Source organism: Staurois parvus, unplaced genomic scaffold (genome assembly GCF_062004578.1).
Source record: "Staurois parvus isolate SC_StPar_1 unplaced genomic scaffold, SC_StPar_1.0 ptg000571l, whole genome shotgun sequence".
Taxonomy (NCBI): Eukaryota; Metazoa; Chordata; class Amphibia; order Anura; family Ranidae; genus Staurois; species Staurois parvus.
The window spans coordinates 669104-691130 of NW_028318367.1; the positions used below are offsets into that span (position 1 = coordinate 669104).

The 22027-nt window shown below is 49.5% G+C and overlaps 1 protein-coding gene across 1 annotated transcript in view; it reads right to left on the reverse strand.

Moving 5' to 3' along the window:
* LOC149450558 (uncharacterized) overlaps nt 1-22027 on the reverse strand; it is a 140329-nt gene that overhangs the window by 97495 nt on the left and 20807 nt on the right. The gene's annotated exons all lie outside the window — the stretch shown is intronic.

Consider the following 22027-nt stretch of genomic DNA (forward strand, 5'->3'; position numbering starts at 1 on the left):
AGTAGGCAAGGTGTTCTTTTCATCATAGGCCTTGTTCTTCCTCCTCCAAACATAGCGTTGATCCATGGGCCCAAACAGTTCTAATTTTGTTTCATCAGTCCACAGAACACTATCCCACAACTTTTGTGGTTTGTCCACATGGCTTTTGGCATACTGCAGTCGACTCTTCTTATTCTTTGGAGACAGCAAGGGGGTACGCCTGGGAGTTCTGGCACGGAGGCCTTCATTACGCAGTGTGCGTCTTATTGTCTGGGCTGAAACTTCTGTACCCACATCTGACAAATCTTTTCTCAGTTCCTCAGCAGTCACACGGGGACTTCTCTCCACTCTACGCTTCAGGTAGCGCACAGCAGTCGAAGTCAGCATCTTCTTTCTGCCACGACCAGGTAGCGTTTCAACAGTGCCCTTTGCCTTGAATTTGCGAATGATGCTTCCTAAGGTGTCTCTTGGTATGTTTAACATCTTTGCAATCTTCTTATAGCCATTGCCCTTCCTGTGAAGAGAAATCACCTCTTCTCTTGTCTTCCTGGACCATTCTCTTGCCTTCACCATGTTTGTAACCACACCAGTAAATGTCTAGAAGGAGCTGAGTATCACAGTCATTTTAAAGCTGCCTAATTGGTGCTTATTATGCTTGATTGCTGCTCGGTGACATCCACAGGTGTTTTCAATACCTGATGGAAAGCACCTGTATGAACCTCTGTTCTTCAGAGTGGTAGTCTTTAAGGGGTTGAATAATTGTGGCAATGAAGAAACCACATAAGAACCATTTACTACTGTATTACATAAACAATTGATGTCATTTTAGTTGCATTTGGGTAGTTACAACGTCCTTGTAGGATTTGATTCTGAATACAATTCCAAATGTACACTATAGTCCCTAAACCCCTTTACAGCATTGGGGGTTGAATAATTTTGGACACAACTGTATGTGAACTGACGCAGGGAAACGCAGGCTTCAGATAAGTTATAAACAATATAATTTATTAAAGACTAACAATACAAACATAAACGCAGTGCACCAAACCCCAAGCTAACACAAATACATACAATAAGGTGAAACAAACCCAAACCTAAACTGATACAGATACACAGGTACATACACATATAGAGCACAACGTAATCAGGCAGGCCGGGTCGATAACTATCGGGCAGGTAGGTACAGGAGGAGCAGGCGGAGAGAATGGTCAGGGTCACAAGCCAGGGATCAAAACAGGAGAAGTCAGCAGAGGTCAGGATCAGACCGGGTCGCAACAAGTCAGGCAGAGGCAGGAACAGGAACACAGGATACAGGGGCCCATGGAAAAACACACCAAGGCCCAGACTGCAGGTCTGGCCATCCCTTAAATACACCTGCATAATCAGCTTCAGGTGTTTGGCTGGCTGCAGGGTTGAGTCTCTGATTGCTGAGAGCACCCGCTGGCCAGCCCTGGTACTGCAGCCCACAAGGCAGGTGAGTCCCACCGTTACTGGCAAGTCCATTCCTGACAGGTTGTCAGAGGAGTACCTTTCATGGTTATCTCATCCAAAATAGATCCGTTGGGTCGTTATATATTTCTGTTATACAATTGGGACTCTCATTTATGTGTTCTTGCAAATATGTATGTACCTCCACCATTTCATATGGAGACGGTGAGATGTCTGTTTCAATTTATAGCCACCCATCCACAAACACCATTATTGGTAATGGGGGACATTAACACAGTTTTGGATACTTCCTTAGATCTCTTAAAAAATTATCCCCACTTGGCCCTAGAAAATCTCTCCTTTTGAACGCCATATGAAGGAAATTGGACTCCGGGACTTATGGCAATCCCTCCACCCACTAGATGCTCAAATTTAATGTCACTCCTCGCTATCCCATATAGATTTGGCATTGGGTTCCGATCTGATTCTACCATATACACCTCAGGTGACCTCTTTAGCCAGGAGCCTATCTGATCATTCCCAATGCGTATATCCTTGTCCCTGAAAAGGTCCTCTACATTTACATTGTGGAAGGTCAATCCATTCTGGATAACTCTCTTCACTGACTTAAAACATAAACAATTACAGGGCTTTCTACTTGGATACAGACATTCAACATCTCCTATGATTGTTTGGGATGCTTTGAAAGCATATATTAGAGACACGTGTATCAAAGAAATTTCCAGAATGAAGACTAACTCCAGACAATGGGAGGTTGAGGCCGGCCAATCTGTAACTAAGGCAGAACAAGCCTATCTTAGCAATACCAACCCTGATACAGAGAGGTGGTGCATGCAGCACAACAGTTTCTGCGCACTGTCCAACTTCAGCATGCTGAAAATAAACATTTTTTTCTTCTCAAACCTTGAGGAGGGGGAAAAGACAGGTCATATTCTCACAATCATTGCAAAAGCTCAGTAACCATCTTCTCATATCTCTTCTTCAAAACTGTCTTCGACTCAATTGGTCACATATACCCCCTCCATCTTACAAGGCTTTAGATCTTTTCATGAAACGCTCTACTCTCCCAAAGTGTCTTCTGATGACTCTAGTATGTGGGAGTTTTTAACACTTCCTCAACTTACTATTCAACAAAGGCAAAAGCTTAATGCACCACTCACTCCTGAAGACTTGCAGATGGCTGGAGCTTCATACCCCAATTCCAAGGCTCCCGGTGTAGATGGGCTGCTGATGGAAATTTACAAATAATTGGGGGAATACTTCTACCTGAACTACTTAAAATACTCCAGGTGGCATTGGAACAGAACTCCCTCCCCATGTATAAGGTAATAATAGTCGTACTGGGTATTATCATTCACCCCACTCTATCGAAATATACAGATCTAAACTGACATTCATTCATTAAAACATTTCAACAGAAAACAACTAGCTGGACTAAACTCCCTCGATCCGTGGTAGGGAGGTGTAACTTCATCAGAATGATCTGGGCCCCTCAATGACTTTATATTCTGCACAACGTCCTTGTTTGGATTCCTATACGGATCTTTAGAAGATTTGATATGGTGTTTGGCTCCTTAATCTGGTGGATGCCACGCCTCAGATTGAACTAGAAACTCTACAGGAGGCTACAGATATGGGAGGCCCTGAGGTTCCCAATCCTTCTCTTTATTATATTGTGGCCCAGTTACAACACTTTCCAGCCTGGCAGGACAATCCACACCCAGACCTGGTCAGGTCACTTCTTCTAGGGATTGTGTCCACAGATCATTTAGTGGAATGCCTGGAAGCAGGTGAGTTCAAAGCCCTAGCACAGTTCCCCACTCTAGCACTGATTGACAGAATGTGGAGCAAGGCCAAATATTATTTCCAATCTCAAAGTTTTACCACATTCACACGTATCCTTAATAACCAGAACTACCCGGAGCTTCTTAACCCCTTCCATACCGGGCACATTACCCCCTTCCTGACCAGGCCAGTTTTCAGGTTTCAGCGCTCTCACACTTTGAATGACAATTGCGCGGTCATACAACATTGTACCCAAACTAAAATTTTATAATTTTCTTCACACAACTAGAAATTTCTTTTGGTGCTATTTAATCACCCCTGGGGTTTTTATTTTTTGCTAAATTAACAAAAAAAGACTGAAAATTAAAAAAAACAAGTTTTTCTTTGTTTCTGTTATAAAAGTTTGCAAATAAATAATTGTTCTTTATACATTTAGGCCGAGGTGTATTCTGCTACATGTCTTTGGTGAAAATAACCCAAATTATTATTTATGATTTAGTCTGTAGGGAAGTTATAGAGTTCACAAACTATGGGAGATATCTGGAAATTGATCAATCCTGAAATACTGACAGCCAATCTATTTTCTTGAGGTCCAAGAATGTCAGAACAGTACAGATATCCCCCAAATATCAGAACAGTACAGATATCCCCCAAATGTCAGGAAAGTACAGATATCCCCCAAATGTCAGAACAGTACAGATATCCCCCAAATGTCAGGATGGTACAGATATCCCCCAAATGTCAGGATGGTACAGATATCCCCCAAATGTCGGGACGGTACAGATATCCCCCAAATGTCGGGACGGTACAGATATCCCCCAAATGTCGGGACGGTACAGATATCCCCCAATGTCGGGACGGTACAGATATCCCCCTAAAATGTCAGGACAGTACAGATATCCCCCAAATGTCAGGACAGTACAGATATCCCCCAAATGTCAGGACAGTACATATATACCACAAATGACAGGACAGTACAGATATCCCCCAAATGTCAGGACGGTACAGATATCCCCCAAATGTCAGGACGGTACAGATATCCCCCAAATGTCAGGACGGTACAGATATCCCCCAAATGTCAGGACGGTACAGATATCCCCCAAATGTCAGGACGGTACAGATATCCCCCAAATGTCAGAACGGTACAGATATCCCCCAAATGTCAGAACGGTACAGATATCCCCCAAATGTCAGGACGGTACAGATATCCCCCAAATGTCAGGACGGTACATATATACCACAAATGACAGGACGGTACAGATATCCCCCAAATGTCAGGACGGTACAGATATCCCCCAATGTCAGGGCGGTACAGATATCCCCCAATGTCGGGACGGTACAGATATCCCCCTAAAATGTCGGGACGGTACAGATATCCCCCTAAAATGTCAGGACAGTACATATATACCACAAATGACAGGACAGTACAGATATCCCCCAAATGTCAGGACGGTACAGATATCCCCCAAATGTCAGGACGGTACAGATATCCCCCAAATGTCAGGACGGTACAGATATCCCCCAAATGTCAGGACGGTACAGATATCCCCCAAATGTCAGGACGGTACAGATATCCCTCAAATGTCAGGACGGTACAGATATCCCCCAAATGTCAGGACGGTACAGATATCCCCCAAATGTCAGAACGGTACAGATATCCCCCAAATGTCAGAACGGTACAGATATCCCCCAAATGTCAGGACGGTACAGATATCCCCCAAATGTCAGGACGGTACATATATACCACAAATGACAGGACGGTACAGATATCCCCCAAATGTCAGGACGGTACAGATATCCCCCAATGTCAGGGCGGTACAGATATCCCCCAAATGTCAGGACGGTACAAATATCCCCCAAATGTCAGAACGGTACAGATATCCCCCAATTGTCAGGACGGTACAGATATCCCCCAAATGTCAGGAGAGTACAAATATCCCCCAAATTACCTCTTTTTGCAAAGTAGACAGTGTGACATATTTCATAAGAGGCATGCCAAGTTTTTTGAAGTTGTAACTTTTTTGTCATAATTTTTTGGAAAATGAAGAAATTAAAAAAAAATATTTTCACTATTTTTTTACATCCTGTCACCAGTGCAGTACAGAATTATCATATAACTGGCATGGCGGTGATCAGGGACACTGACTGGTGACAGCACAAAAAAAAAAATTGATAATTTTATTTTATTTTTGCCATATGGCGTAAACCCGGAGGGACGAGCTTTTCGCCCGGCTGCCATCTGGCTATAGGCTGGGTGGCAACATGTTAAACTGGAGGGGATGATCTCAGTGGAAAGAGTGTCTTGAGTGGGGAAGGGGTGACAACACTAGGGGAGAGAGTGTCCTCAGAAGGGGAGGGGGAAGGGTGTCCCTAGTGCAGGAAAGGAGAGGGAGGGGTGTCTTCAGAGGAGGAAAAGAGGGGAATGGAGTATCCTCAGTGGAGAGGGTGTCTTTAGTGGGGGAGGGGTGTCCTCTGTGGGGGGGGGAAGGGGGTGTTCTTAGTGGAGGAGGGGAAGGGTTTTTTTTGGGTAAATGACACCAGATCAAAGTCCTCCTGAGAAGTTCCTAAAAAGACAACTGTCTTGTCTATGTAAAAAGATAACTTTAGCTGAACATTAGAAAGCACAGCGTATTCCAAGGGGTCTATGGGATAAACTGACCCCGGCTTTGTTTGTGGACAGGGAGGAGTTCAATGGTCTGTTTGTGGACAGGGAGGAGTTCAATGGTCTGTTTGTGGACAGGGAGGAGTCCAGTGGTCTGTTTGTGGACAGGGAGGAGTCCAGTGGTCTGTTTGTGGACAGGGAGGAGTCCAGTGGTCTGGTTACACAAGTCCTAAACAAGAGCTCCATTGTTCTCCCAGTTTCATTTCTCCAGAAGGAAGAAGCTGCTCTGGCTGTACAGATCACACAGGTGGAGTCTACACTGCAGTCTGCATTGTCAGCCGAGCAGCTGAAGGAGTCCAACATCTAACCATCTACTAATCAGGCGTACTCTTGGAGCACCGCCTACACAAGACTCACCTCGTCCATCTAGACTGCTCACTAGAGCTTCTTCTACAGCCTCTGACCCATCACTTCCCTCCTCTGCTGGAGGCACTTTATTAGGATCTATAGAGGGACAACTCCGGCCTCGTATTGTACATCAGAATCAAGGAAACAGCAGAGATCCGGCCACAGGGGAGCTAGGAAACATCAACGCTGCAACAAGGGATCTCCCACTCATCCAACCATCCCAACAGATGATTCATCATCAACAGAAATAGACGGAATTGTCACCTTCTCCTCAGCTGGACTGACATCGGGGAAGATGGACCTTCTGGGGAAAGGTTTGGGCTTTAGCCCTAAAGGTATCATGAAGAAGTTTTTGTTGGCTCAGGACTTGTATAGATGTTTTAGGAATATTAGATTGAAGGGACATTATTCTTGGAGAGGCGATATTGAGGGATCATCTGTAGTCACACCACTGAGTAGGTCTGTCTGAGGTTGACAGACAAAATATACAAGTTTCCACCACCCACTACATATGCAGCAGCAGAAATGTTCCTTCATTTGGATGATAAAGATGGTGAAGTATGACAGTTAGAGGTGAGCGAAGTATTCAAAAATTCGATTCGACTGATTCGGCGAATTCGTGGACATTATTCGATTCGAGTCAAATATATTCGCTGTGAATTTAACTTAAAAAAGGGTGTTTCTAGGCTTCAGAGAGACTTAATATTAGTGCAGAACACTGTACCTTTAATTTAAATGCCCTTGGAGTCTGCTGGGGATGAGAAATAATACTGTCAGTCAGTATGACATGCAGATGAGTGCCGTAGAATCACCGCACATTTCACTCATTTGGCCAGTCACGGGGCCAAAACCAGTGTTTGGAGCCACAGTGTGGCGGTGGAGGCAGCAGCAATGGGAGGCCATACAGCAACCTATGACAAAATGGAAACCAGCAGGAGTGTGAGGAGACCTCAAAGTGGCACATGGCAGAGTGGGAGCAATGGGAGGCGGTAAAGGGACCCAGGTCACACTGTGGGCCCAGCAGCAGCGTGACCAGGCGGTACGGGGGCCCATGGCCGATTTGGGGCCTGGCAGCACCTATGGGAGGCCTGTAATCTGCCAGCAACCTATGACAAAATGGAAAACCGCAGGAGTGTGAGGAGACCTCAAAGTGGCACATGGCAGAGTGGAAGCAATGGGAGGCTGTACAGGGACCCAGGTCACACTGTGGGACCAGCAGCAGCGTGACCAGGCGGTACGGGGGCCCATGGCCGATTTGGGGCCTGGCGGCACCTATGGAAGGCCTGTAATCTGCCAGCAACCTATGACAAAATGGAAAACCGCAGGAGTGTGAGGAGACCTCAAAGTGGCACATGGCAGAGTGGGAGCAATGGGAGGCCGTACAGGGACCCAGGTCACACTGTGGGACCAGCAGCAGCGTGACCAGGCGGTACAGGGGCCCATGGCCGATTTGGGGCCTGGCGGCACCTATGGAAGGCCTGTAATCTGCCAGCAACCTATGACAAAATGGAAAACCGCAGGAGTGTGAGGAGACCTCAAAGTGGCACATGGCAGAGTGGAAGCAATGGGAGGCCGTACAGGGACCCAGGTCACACTGTGGGACCAGCAGCAGCGTGACCAGGCGGTACGGGGGCCCATGGCCGATTTGGGGCCTGGCGGCACCTATGGAAGGCCTGTAATCTGCCAGCAACCTATGACAAAATGGAAAACCGCAGGAATGTGAGGAGACCTCAAAGTGGCACATGGTAGAGTGGGAGCAATAGGAGGCCGTACAGGGACCCAGGTCACACTGTGGGCCCAGCAGCAGCGTGACCAGGCGGTACGGGGGCCCATGGCCGATTTGGGGCCTGGCGGCACCTATGGAAGGCCTGTAATCTGCCAGCAACCTATGACAAAATGGAAAACCGCAGGAGTGTGAGGAGACCTCAAAGTGGCACATGGCAGAGTGGAAGCAATGGGAGGCCGTACAGGGACCCAGGTCACACTGTGGGACCAGCAGCAGCGTGACCAGGCGGTACGGGGGCCCATGGCCGATTTGGGGCCTGGCGGCACCTATGGGAGCCCTTTAATCTGCCAGCAACCTATGACAAAATGGAAAACCGCAGGAGTGTGAGGAGATCTCAAAGTGGCACATGGTAGAGTGGGAGCAATGGGAGGCCGTACAGGGACCCAGGTCACACTGTGGGACCAGCAGCAGCGTGACCAGGCGGTACGGGGGCCCATGGCCGATTTGGGGCCTGGCGGCACCTATGGGAGGTCTTTAATCTGCCAGCAACCTATGACAAAATGGAAAACCGCAGGAGTGTGAGGAGACCTCAAAGTGGCACATGGCAGAGTGGAAGCAATGGGAGGCCGTACAGGGACCCAGGTCACACTGTGGGACCAGCAGCAGCGTGACCAGGCGGTACGGGGGCCCATGGCTGATTTGGGGCCTGGCGGCACCTATGGGAGGCCTTTAATCTGCCAGCAACCTATGACAAAATGGAAAACCGCAGGAGTGTGAGGAGACCTCAAAGTGGCACATGGTAGAGTGGGAGCAATGGGAAGCCGTACAGGGACCCAGGTCACACTGTGGGCTCAGCAGCAGCGTGACCAGGCGGTACGGGGGCCCATGGCCGATTTGGGGCCTGGCGGCACCTATGGAAGGCCTGTAATCTGCCAGCAACCTATGACAAAATGGAAAACCGCAGGAGTGTGAGGAGACCTCAAAGTGGCACATGGCAGAGTGGAAGCAATGGGAGGCCGTACAGGGACCCAGGTCACACTGTGGGACCAGCAGCAGCGTGACCAGGCGGTACGGGGGCCCATGGCCGATTTGGGGCCTGGCGGCACCTATGGAAGGCCTGTAATCTGCCAGCAACCTATGACAAAATGGAAAACCGCAGGAGTGTGAGGAGACCTCAAAGTGGCACATGGCAGAGTGGAAGCAATGGGAGGCCGTACAGGGACCCAGGTCACACTGTGGGACCAGCAGCAGCGTGACCAGGCGGTACGGGGGCCCATGGCCGATTTGGGGCCTGGCGGCACCTATGGGAGGCCTTTAATCTGCCAGCAACCTATGACAAAATGGAAAACCGCAGGAGTGTGAGGAGACCTCAAAGTGGCACATGGTAGAGTGGGAGCAATGGGAGGCCGTACAGGGACCCAGGTCACACTGTGGGCTCAGCAGCAGCGTGACCAGGCGGTACGGGGGCCCATGACCGATTTGGGGCCTGGCGGCACCTATGGAAGGCCTGTAATCTGCCAGCAACCTATGACAAAATGGAAAACCGCAGGAGTGTGAGGAGACCTCAAAGTGGCACATGGCAGAGTGGAAGCAATGGGAGGCCGTACAGGGACCCAGGTCACACTGTGGGACCAGCAGCAGCGTGACCAGGCGGTACGGGGGCCCATGGCCGATTTGGGGCCTGGCGGCACCTATGGAAGGCCTGTAATCTGCCAGCAACCTATGACAAAATGGAAAACCGCAGGAGTGTGAGGAGACCTCAAAGTGGCACATGGCAGAGTGGAAGCAATGGGAGGCCGTACAGGGACCCAGGTCACACTGTGGGACCAGCAGCAGCGTGACCAGGCGGTACGGGGGCCCATGGCCGATTTGGGGCCTGGCGGCACCTATGGGAGGCCTTTAATCTGCCAGCAACCTATGACAAAATGGAAAACCGCAGGAGTGTGAGGAGATCTCAAAGTGGCACATGGTAGAGTGGGAGCAATGGGAGGCCGTACAGGGACCCAGGTCACACTGTGGGCCCAGCAGCAGCGTGACCAGGCGGTACAGGGGCCCATGGCCGATTTGGGGCCTGGCGGCACCTATGGGAGGCCCGTAATCTGCCAGCACCCTATGACAAAATGGAACACTGGGCTGGGGCAGGCAGAACCGCCGTATCTTTATCACGGTTTTCCCAGGCCACCGAATGGCGACGCTGCATATGCTGACGCAACGCTGTAGTCCCAACATGGGCCCCCTGGCCACGCTTGACTTTCTGGCCATATAGTCGACATACGGCTACGTTTACTTCCTCGGGCGGCTTGACGAAAAATTGCCACACCGCAGAGTAGGAAACTTTGCACCCGCTACTCCTCACTGGCTGACTGCTACTTCCTCCGTGCACACCGGCACCACTACTGGCCGTGGTGGTAGGCTGCAGTGGAGCTGGTGCTCTACTCCGTGGCCGTTTGCCTCCACTGACACTGCTGCAACCCTGCTGCCTCCTGGCAGCAGCAATGGGAGGCCGTACAGGGACCCATGAGACACTCTGGACCTGGCAGCAGCATGAAGAGGTGGTACAGGGGCCCATGGCAGATTACGGGCCTGGCAGCAGCAATGGGAGGCCCGTAATCTGCCAGCACCCTATGTCAAAAAATTCAACACACCAGCAGTGTGAAGAGACCTGAATGTGGCACATGGCAGAGTGTGGCGATGGAGAGAGCAGCAATGGGAGGCCGTACAGGGACCCATGACAGACTCTGGACTTGGCAGCAGCATGAGGAGGCGGTATAGGGGCCCATGGCAGATTAGGGGCCTGGCAGCAGCTATGGGAGGCCCGTAATCTGCCAGCACCCTATGTCAAAAAATTCAACACACCAGCAGTGTGAAGAGACCTGAATGTGGCACATGGCAGAGTGTGGCGATGGAGACAGCAGCAATGGGAGGCCGTACAGGGACCCATGAGAGACTCTGGACTTGGCAGCAGCATGAGGAGGCGGTATAGGGGCCCATGGCAGATTAGGGGCCTGGCAGCAGCTATGGGAGGCCCGTAATCTGCCAGCACCCTATGTCAAAAAATTCAACACAACAGCAGTGTGTGAGGAGACCTGAAAGTGGCACATGGCAGAGTGTGGCGATGGAGACAGCAGCAATGGGAGGCCGTACAGGGACCCATGAGAGACTCTGGACTTGGCAGCAGCATGAGGAGGCGGTATATAGGGGCCCATGGCAGATTAGGGGCCTGGCAGCAGCTATGGGAGGCCCGTAATCTGCCAGCACCCTATGTCAAAAAATTCAACACAACAGCAGTGTGTGAGGAGACCTGAAAGTGGCACATGGCAGAGTGTGGCGATGGAGACAGCAGCAATGGGAGGCCGTACAGGGACCCATGAGAGACTCTGGACTTGGCAGCAGCATGAGGAGGCGGTATATAGGGGCCCATGGCAGATTAGGGGCCTGGCAGCAGCTATGGGAGGCCCGTAATCTGCCAGCACCCTATGTCAAAAAATTCAACACACCAGCAGTGTGAAGAGACCTGAATGTGGCACATGGCAGAGTGTGGCGATGGAGACAGCAGCAATGGGAGGCCGTACAGGGACCCATGAGAGACTCTGGACTTGGCAGCAGCATGAGGAGGCGGTACAGGGGCCCATGGCAGATTAGGGGCCTGGCAGCAGCTATGGGAGGCCCGTAATCTGCCAGCACCCTATGTCAAAAAATTCAACACACCAGCAGTGTGAAGAGACCTGAATGTGGCACATGGCAGAGTGTGGCGATGGAGACAGCAGCAATGGGAGGCCCGTAATCTGCCAGCACCCTATGACAAAAAATGGAACACACCAGCAGTGTGAGGAGACCTGAAAGTGGCACATGTTTGTGGCATGATTCATGGCGGATTTAGTCAGTTGTGTCAGGAACTGGTGGTTTGAAATCCAGACTAATCCACGCCTGATTCATTTTCACAAACGTGAGTCTCTCCACACTTTGGGTGGACAGTCGTGTGCTCCGCGGAGTTACAATACCACGGGCTGTCATGCCCGATGCCACGCTACTGGCCGGGCATGACAGCCTTTCAAGGGCAAATTCAGCTAGTTGGGGCCAAAGGTCAAGTTTCGTTGCCCAGTAGTCAAGGGGATTGTCTACCTCGGTTGGCAGGGTGCTGTCCAAGTAGGCCCAAGCCTGTTGTTTGAGCTCCTGCTCCAGGTCCACCTGATGCTGCTGCTGCTGCGGCTGGTTAGTAGTTTCCTCACTGCGCTGGTGAAGAAAGCTACTCATCATCGACTGCAGACTGAGGCAGCCGCTGCTGGTGGAGCTGCCACTGCTCCTACCACCCCACCCCTCCCCTGCTGCCATGGCAGCGGAACGCGAGCGCACAGGGCCCACAGTGTCTGAGGATGGACGTTGGCGCACAAAGGCAGAGACCAACTGACTACATAGGTGGTTTTTATAGTACGTAATTTTGGCCTCCCTCTCAGCAGGTGTGAAAAAGGCCACCATTTTGTAACGATAGCGAGGGTCCAACAAGGTGGACAGCCAAAAGTCATCCCTCTGTCTGATGGTTATTATTCGGCTGTCGCTACGCAAGCAACCGAGCATGCTATGGGCCATTTGCGCCAAGGAATGCGAGGGACTCCCTGCCTCCATCTCCACAGCATACTGCCACGGTGCGTCTGGGTCCTCTGTCTCCTCCTCCTCTCCCAGATGCTCCTGCTCCTCCACTCCTGTCCGCTGAGTGGAAAAACCACCCATTTCACTCAATAATTCCTGAGCACCAATGTCCTCCTCTACCTCCTCCTCTTCTTCCTGTCCTGGCCCCACAGGGTTCATGTGGCGTTGAGATCTGTGCGCCACGTCTACCGCACCCTGACCAGCCATTGTTAACAGCATTTGTTCAAGGACGTGCAACAGAGGAATGACGTCGTTCATCCCATAGTCCTGCCGACTCACGAATAGCGTGGCCTCCTCAAAGGGCCTGAGCAAGCGGCAGGTGTCACGCATGAGCTGCCAATGGCTGACATCGAAGTTACACAGGGGAGTACCTTTATCCGCTTGTAACATCAGGAAATCGGTGATGGCCTTTCGCTGCTCGTAAAGGCGGTCTAACATGTGTAGGGTTGAATTCCACCTTGTTGCAACGTCGCAGATCAGGCGATGATGTGGAATTCCGTTCTGCCGCTGCAGCTCAAGGAGGGTGTGCTTTGCGGTGTAGGAATGGCTGAAATGCATGCAAAGTTTACGTGACATTTTAAGGATGTCTTGCAGTGGGATGGTGGATTTTAGGAACCGCTTGACAACCAGATTGAACACGTGAGCCATGCATGGCGCATGGCACAACCTTCCTTGACGCAGAGCAGACACCATGTTCTTTCCGTTGTCGGTCAACATGGTTCCGATTTTCAGTTTGCGCGGAGACAGCCATCTGTCGATTTCTCTGTTCATTACACTCAGAAGTTCCTCCCCTGTGTGACTACGTTCGCCAAGGCATACCAGGTGCAGCACAGCGTGACACCGTTGCGCCCTGCACATGTGATATGCCGGTCGGGTAATGGGACTTGGCACGGGGGTGGCGGCTGAGGACACGGCGGAAGAAGAGGTGGTAGAGGCGGACATGTTTGCTGGACCAAGGACGTGCAAACGTGGAGGCAAAAGCGTCGTGACCTGTCCAAGTTGCTGGTGCGGCTGTGCCGGCACCACGTTCACCCAGTGGGCCGTAAATGACATGTACTGTCCCTGACCGTAGTTACAGCTCCACACGTCGGCGCTGCCGTGCACTTTGGCAGAGACCGACATGCTCAAAGACTGGCCCACCATCTCTTCTACATGTGAATGCAGGGCTGGCACTGCCTTTTTGGCGAAGAAATGACGGCTTGGCGCTCTCCACCGCGGCGCGGCACAAGCCATCATTTCTCGGAAAGGTGCTGAGTCCACCAGTTGGAAAGGGAGGGACTGCAGCACCAGCAACTTGGACAGGAGGACGTTCAGCTTTTGCACCGTCGGGTGCGTGCTCGCAAACTGTTGTCTCTTGGAAACGGATTCCAAGAAAGACTGTTGACGGAATCCAAGAAGAGGAGTAGCAGGAGAAGGAGCATCTGAACGAGCGGAAGATGCCAACGAGCGACAACTCCCCTCAGCAGAGGTGTTGGAGCCTTGACTGGCTGATAGAGGGCGATTGACGACGTCGGGTGACGGAGCAAGTAACGGAGTGGGTGATGGAGCGGGGGCTGGGGCAGGCAGAACCGCCGTATCTTTATCACGGTTTTCCCAGGCCACCGAATGGCGACGCTGCATATGCTGACGCAACGCTGTAGTCCCAACATGGGCCCCCTGGCCACGCTTGACTTTCTGGCCACATAGTCGACATACGGCTACGTTTACTTCCTCGGGCGGCTTGACGAAAAATTGCCACACCACCGAGTAGGAAACTTTGCCCCCGCTACTCCTCACTGGCTGACTGCTACTTCCTCCGTGCGCACCGGCACCACTACTGGCCATGGTGGTAGGCTGCAGTGGAGCTGGTGCTCTACTCCGTGGCCGTTTGGCTCCACTGACACTGATGCGACCCTGCTGCCTCCTGGGCAACCCACCGACTGTTTCGCTCGCTGCCAAGCTGGCACCCTCTTCTGCTGATGATGCGGAAGAAATTGCCTGATGACGACGAGGCAGCCAAGTGCGATCAACCTCCTCATCATCAAGTAGGGTCTCCGCCTCACTACTAGCCCCCTCGGCTGCGTCTGGGTCAGGAGACAGACCTGTCTCTAGACCGGCTACCGAGCCACTCTCCTCGCCAGTACTTGTTCGCCTGGCTGCTGAAAAGGCCGATGTCTCCTCCCGTTCCTGACCGCCCTCTGTTAGCTCTTCCTCACAATACAGTGGGGCTGAGCCCACAGCATGCGATACTTCGCTTGGTGAGGGAACAGAAAAGGACAGGGGCAGGTAGAGGACACGTGATTTCAGTGGGCTTGCTCCCGGGCCATGCCAACTAACGGTTGTGTCTTACGTACCCACCGACCGTTGGCTGTAGGTGTCAGAGGTGACCTGGGAAGAGGAAGACGACCGAGCCAACCAATCGATGACGGCAGGGTTGTCGGTGGAGACACGACCGCTGGATGACACCGGGAGCACTGGCCTCTGGCTGCGAATAGTGCTGCCTCGACCCCTTCCTCTGCTGCCACGTCTGCTCGCTCCTAAAACATTGCCTCCTCTGCCACTCCTCTGCGTGTTGTCTGACATACTCTTTAATTCAACGATTCTGTGTCCCTGAGTAACAATTCTGTGTCCCTGAGTAACAATTCTGTGTCTGTCCCTGAGTAACAATTCTGTGTCTGTCCCTGAGTAACAATTCTGTGGCCCTAAGTAACGGTTCTGTGGCCCTCAGTAACAATTCTGTGTCCCTGAGTAACAATTCTGTGTCTGTCCGAGTAACAATTCTGTGGCCCTAACTAACAGTTCTGTGGCCCTCAGTAACAATTCTGTGTCCCTGAGTAACAATTCTGTGGCCCTAAGTAATGGTTCTGTGGCCCTCAGTAACAATTCTGTGTCCCTGATTAACGTTTCTGTGGCCCTAAGTAACGGTTCTGTGGCCCTCAGTAACAATTCTGTGTCCCTGATTAACGTTTATGTGGCCCTAAGTAACGGTTCTGTGGCCCTCAGTAACAATTCTGTGTCCCTCAGTAACAATTCTGTGTCTGTCCCTGAGTAACAATTCTGTGGCCCTAAGTAACGGTTCAGTGGCCCTCAGTAACAATTCTGTGTCCCTGATTAACGTTTATGTGGCCCTAAGTAACGGTTCTGTGGCCCTCAGTAACAATTCTGTGTCCCTGAGTAACAATTCTGTGTCTGTCCGAGTAACAATTCTGTGGCCCTAAGTAACAGTTCTGTGGCCCTCAGTAACAATTCTGTGTCTGTCCCTGAGTAACAATTCTGTGGCCCTAAGTAACGGTTCTGTGGCCCTCAGTAACAATTCTGTGTCCCTGAGTAACAATTCTGTGGCCCTAAGTAACGGTTCTGTGGCCCTCAGTAACAATTCTGTGTCCCTGATTAACGTTTCTGTGGCCCTAAGTAACGGTTCTGTGGCCCTCAGTAACAATTCTGTGTCCCTGATTAACGTTTATGTGGCCCTAAGTAACGGTTCTGTGGCCCTCAGTAAGAATTCTGTGTCCCTCAGTAACAATTCTGTGTCTGTCCCTGAGTAACAATTCTGTGGCCCTAAGTAACGGTTCTGTGGCCCTCAGTAACAATTCTGTGTCCCTGAGTAACAATTCTGTGTCTGTCCGAGTAACAATTCTGTGGCCCTAACAGTTCTGTGGCCCTCAGTAACAATTCTGTGGCCCTAAGTAACGGTTGTGGCCCTCAGTAACAATTCTGTGTCCCTCAGTAACAATTCTGTGTCTGTCCCTGAGTAACAATTCTGTGGCCCTAAGTAACGGTTCTGTGGCCCTCAGTAACAATTCTGTGTCCCTGAGTAACGTTTCTGTGGCCCTAAGTAACGGTTCTGTGGCCCTCAGTAACAATTCTGTGTCCCTGAGTAACAATTCTGTGTCTGTCCGAGTAACAATTCTGTGGCCTTAAGTAACAGTTCTGTGGCCCTCAGTAACAATTCTGTGTCCCTGCGTAACAATTCTGTGGCCCTAAGTAACGGTTCTGTGGCCCTCAGTAACAATTCTGTGTCCCTGAGTAACAATTCTGTGTCTGTCCGAGTAACAATTCTGTGGCCCTAAGTAACAGTTCTGTGGCCCTCAGTAACAATTCTGTGTCCCTGAGTAACAATTCTGTGGCCCTAAGTAACGGTTCTGTGGCCCTCAGTAACAATTCTGTGTCCCTCAAGAAACAATTCTGTGTCTGTCCCTGAGTAACAATTCTGTGGCGCAAAGTAACGGTTCTGTGGCCCTCAGTAACAATTCTGTGTCCCTGATTAACGTTTCTGTGGCCCTAAGTAACGGTTCTGTGTCCCTCAGTAACAATTCTGTGTCCCTGATTAACGTTTATGTGGCCCTAAGTAACGGTTCTGTGGCCCTCAGTAACAATTCTGTGTCCCTGATTAACGTTTATGTGGCCCTAAGTAATGGTTCTGTGGCCCTCAGTAACAATTCTGTGTCCCTCAGTAACAATTCTGTGTCTGTCCCTGAGTAACAATTCTGTGGCCCTAAGTAACGGTTCTGTGGCCCTCAGTAACAATTCTGTGTCCCTGAGTAACAGTTCTGTGTCTGTCCCTGAGTAACAATTCTGTGGCCCTAACTAACGTTTCTGTGGCCCTAAGTAACAATTCTCTGGCACTCAGTAACAATTCTGTCTGTCCCTGAGTAACAATTCTGTGGCCCTAATAACGTTTCTGTGGCCCTAAGTAACAGTTCTGTGGCCCTCAGTAACAATTCTGTGGCTGTCCCTGAGTAACAATTCTGTGGCCCTAACGTTTCTGTGGCCCTAAGTAACAGTTCTGTGGCCCTCAGTAACAATTCTGTGTCTGTCCCTGAGTAACAATTCTCTGTCCCTAAGTAACGTTTCTCTGTCCCCAAGTAACGTTTCTGTGGCCCTAACTCTGTCCCTAATACAGAGCGGTCTGCCTCTCTTGAATGACTGGAGGCAAATGAAGAATTCCAAAATGGCCGCTATTTATAGCTCGACCATTACACAGTGCTGGCTGGCTGGCTGCTGATTGGCTGATGCGATCACATGTCATTAAGGAATGCATTATGGGTCCGCGCGCCTTGTCTGCGCGCCTTCCCAGACATCCCCGCTCCGTCGCCGCACATGTCCGCCGCCATTTTAGGAAAAATTTCGATTCGCGCGTCCGAAGTAGGCTATTTTTCGGATTCGGCGCGAATCGAAAATTTTCCGATATTCGACTCGAATTCCACTTCGCCTACTTCGATTCGCTCATCTCTAATGACAGTCTATAATCAGGAACTCTGGGGTCATATCCTAATAATGGGACCATTGAGGAGAAAGGTGCATTGCCATCATTAGCAGCAACGGGAGATATAACATTGAAGCCAGCTGATAAGGGGGGATGGGTGGTCATTATGGACACAGCATGTGATGACAATGAGACACTGGAGAGTGCAAAGTCTGGTGCAGCTCTGCATAGGAACCAATCAGCTTCCAGGTTTATGGTCAAAGCTTAACTGAACAAGCTGAAGTCAGAACCTGATTGGCTCCCATGCACAGCTGCTCCAGATTTTGCACACTCCAGTTTTAGTAAATCAGCCCCATTGTGTCCATCTGAGATGGTTTGTGGCAGATCCCGGGTTGTGAGTTCCATTCAGTACAATGTCTTTGGGTTCTCTTGCTAGTTGACTGCCCCCTTGTTAGTTGAGGTGTTTGTAGTCATAGAGGTGTTGGGTCATGATGGAATGATGTTGTGTCAGGTGAATGGTAGGCTCTGACCTGGTTTTATCTGCCAGCTCTGTGTTGATTCGCTGAGTTTTCTATTGTTTGTTATGTCCATCCTTGGAATTAGGGAGGACAGTATGATGTTGGAGTGAGGACATTTTTGTTGTGCGGTCTCTGTTAGTTGTAATAGTTTATTCTCAGAGGTTTCCTTTTGTCCCTAGAGGATGTTTGGGTCGGTGTGTATGATGATATGTTTGGGTCGGTGTGTATGATGATATGTTTGGGTCGGTGTGTATGATGATATGTTTGGGTCGGTGTGTATGATGATACGTTTGGGTCGGTGTGTATGATGATACGTTTGGGTCGGTGTGTATGATGATATGTTTGGGTCGGTGTGTATGATGATATGTTTGGGTCGGTGTGTATGATGATATGTTTGGGTCTGTGTGTATGATGATATGTTTGGGTCGGTGTGTATGATGATACGTTTGGGTCGGTGTGTATGATGATATGTTTGGGTCGGTGTGTATGATGATATGTTTGGGTCTGTGTGTATGATGATACGTTTGGGTCGGTGTGTATGATGATACGTTTGGGTCGGTGTGTATGATATGTTTGGGTCGGTGTGTATGATGATATGTTTGGGTCGGTGTGTATGATGATATGTTTGGGTCGGTGTGTATGATGATATGTTTGGGTCGGTGTGTATGATGATACGTTGGGGTCGGTGTGTATGATGATATGTTTGGGTCGGTGTGTATGATGATATGTTTGGGTCGGTGTGTATGATGATACGTTTGGGTCGGTGTGTATGATGATACGTTTGGGTCGGTGTGTATGATATGTTTGGGTCGGTGTGTATGATGATATGTTTGGGTCGGTGTGTATGATATGTTTGGGTCGGTGTGTATGATGATACGTTTGGGTCGGTGTGTATGATGATACGTTTGGGTCGGTGTGTATGATGATATGTTTGGGTCGGTGTGTATGATGATATGTTTGGGTCGGTGTGTATGATGATACGTTTGGGTCGGTGTGTATGATGATACGTTTGGGTCGGTGTGTATGATGATACGTTTGGGTCGGTGTGTATGATGATATGTTTGGGTCGGTGTGTATGATGATACGTTTGGGTCGGTGTGTATGATGATATGTTTGGGTCGGTGTGTATGATGATACGTTTGGGTCGGTGTGTATGATGATATGTTTGGGTCGGTGTGTATGATGATATGTTTGGGTCGGTGTGTATGATGATACGTTTGGGTCGGTGTGTATGATGATACGTTTGGGTCGGTGTGTATGATGATATGTTTGGGTCTGTGTGTATGATGATATGTTTGGGTCGGTGTGTATGATGATATGTTTGGGTCGGTGTGTATGATGATATGTTTGGGTCGGTGTGTATGATGATATGTTTGGGGTTGGTGAAATACGGATCATTGATGACTCCTGTCGCTTGTTCAGTTGTTGGACTTGAATTTTGTTGTCTCTTGTTCCTGGGAAGAGCCGTTTGGTGTTTAGATATTTCCCATTGGAGTCTATTAATAACAATAAGAATCCGGAGTTTGTTGGCTGTTCTTGTGGTTTGATGATTGTTTGTAGGGATGGGCTTCATGTTCGAGTTGAACCTAAGTTTGATTTGAACATGGGCCGTTCGTGTGTTCAGCAAACACAAACAGTATGGGCATTCAGTGGGCTGTTTGCCCACCATGCCCCACAATGCACTGCGCCCTGATAGTGCATTGTGATAGGACAAAGCAATGCACCTAACCACAAGTCAGGTGTAATACTTTGACCAATCACAGTGCGTGGTGATGTCACAAGGGGGCGGGGTATATAAAAACTGGTGCAGCTGTCAGACAGCTAGGAGCCAGCATAGCAAGCAGAGCTTTTTTCCCCTTTTTTGGGTAGCGATGGTGGTGGCAGGATCGTGATTGACGTTGAATCTACTTTGGGGGACATTTTTTAAAATGTTTATTTTCAATAAAGGACTTGTTAAAGACTGTCTCCTGTCATTTTCTACACTTTTTTTGTGAATGGGTAGCAGTACCATATACCGCCTACTCATTTACATAGGCGGGGGGGCCAGGATCTTTGGGCCCCCTTGTTAAAGGGGGCTTCCAGATTCCAATAAGCCCCCCAGGTTACAGACCCCCACAACCACAGGCTACGGTTGTGGGAAAGAGGCCTTTGTCCCCATCAATATGTGGACAAGGTGCTTTGGGGGGCTCCCGACCCAAGGCACCCCACCATGTTGCGGGCATGTGGCCTGGTATGGTTCAGGAGAGGGGGTGCTCACCTCCTGATATGGATTTTTGGGGGACCCCCATGCCATTTATAAAAATATTATTGGCATAGAGGGTTCCTCTCAAAATCCATACCAGTCTCGAAGTGCTTGGTGTGGATGAGAGGGGGACAACAAGCTGTTTTTTTTTTTAATTGATGGGCAGTGCTGACAATTCTTTTGACATTCAGCTGTCGGCAGGAAACCCCACTGACACCAGGAACATGAATGAATGTCTCACTACTAAAATACCGCGTGACTTCATCACATAACTCATGCCGGATATTAGTAACTGAGCGGGATCTTCATACTCAGATGCGGTAAGACACCTCTCAGTCCTTCGTGTTCGACATTCACTGTAGAACATTCTGTAGGTTCGGATGTTTGACCGCGACCTGAACAGGGGGGTGTTCGGCCATCACTATTTGTGGTCTCAGGATTAGTAGAGTTGTCTTAGCTATTGCTGGTCTTTGTTACATTTCGGAAGCTGATTGGTCTCACCGGTCTGTTGTTCCTTGATGGGTACTTTGTATAAATCATCCTCTTTGATTCTCTTTCCTGATTGTTGAGCTCCATTTGTATCTTTGGTGTCATTATCTCTTCCCTCAGTTGAGGGTTTTCTTGGTGTAATTGTTACATTTTAGACTGAATTTCTAGGATAGATCTTTGGGGGTATTTTTAGTGTTTTTAGCTCTTCTCTCAGCTTCTCATTTACATTTTCTCACTTGTCTTTGAAGTTTTTCTTTTAATTGAACAAAGTCTCTCCCTAGTAGAGATTAAGCTTGTAATTTTTGGATTCTTAGATGCACTTTCTGAACGAACCTGCAAATCGAATCCAAGCATTCTGGTTATCAACTCATACTCCCACCAGGCATGGATTGAGCAGGTGAACTCCATATTAAGCACTTGAGCTCCTGAGGATTTACCCCCCTTAATGACCACGCCTTTTTTTGCTGTTTGGCGCTGCACTAATTCAACTGATAATTGCGCGGTCATGCAATGCTGCACCCAAACAAAATTTACGTCCTTTTTTTCACAGAAATAGAGATTTCTTTTGGTGATATTTGATCACCTGTGCGCATTTTATTTTTTGCGCTATAAACAAAAAAACCACGACAAATTTGAAAAAAAGCAATATTTTCTACTTTCAGCTATAAAAAATATATCGTAAACTCAAAGTTAGTCATAAATTTAAGCCAAAATGTATTCTGCTCCATGTTTTTGTTAAAAAAAATCCCGTGCATTAGCGGGCAAACTGGCGCTATCTGGGAGGGGCGCTAACACTATTGGAAGTCACCAGTGACACTAATACAGTGATCAGTAAAAATCTGTTCACTGTAATCAATGACACTGGTGACAGGGCAGTGAAGGGGTTAACTGGGGGGGGGGGGGGGGCGATCAAGGGGTTAAATGGAATTACTGGTGGACAAACTGGCGCTATCTGGGAGGGGCGCTAACACTATTGGAAGTCGCCAGCGACACTGAT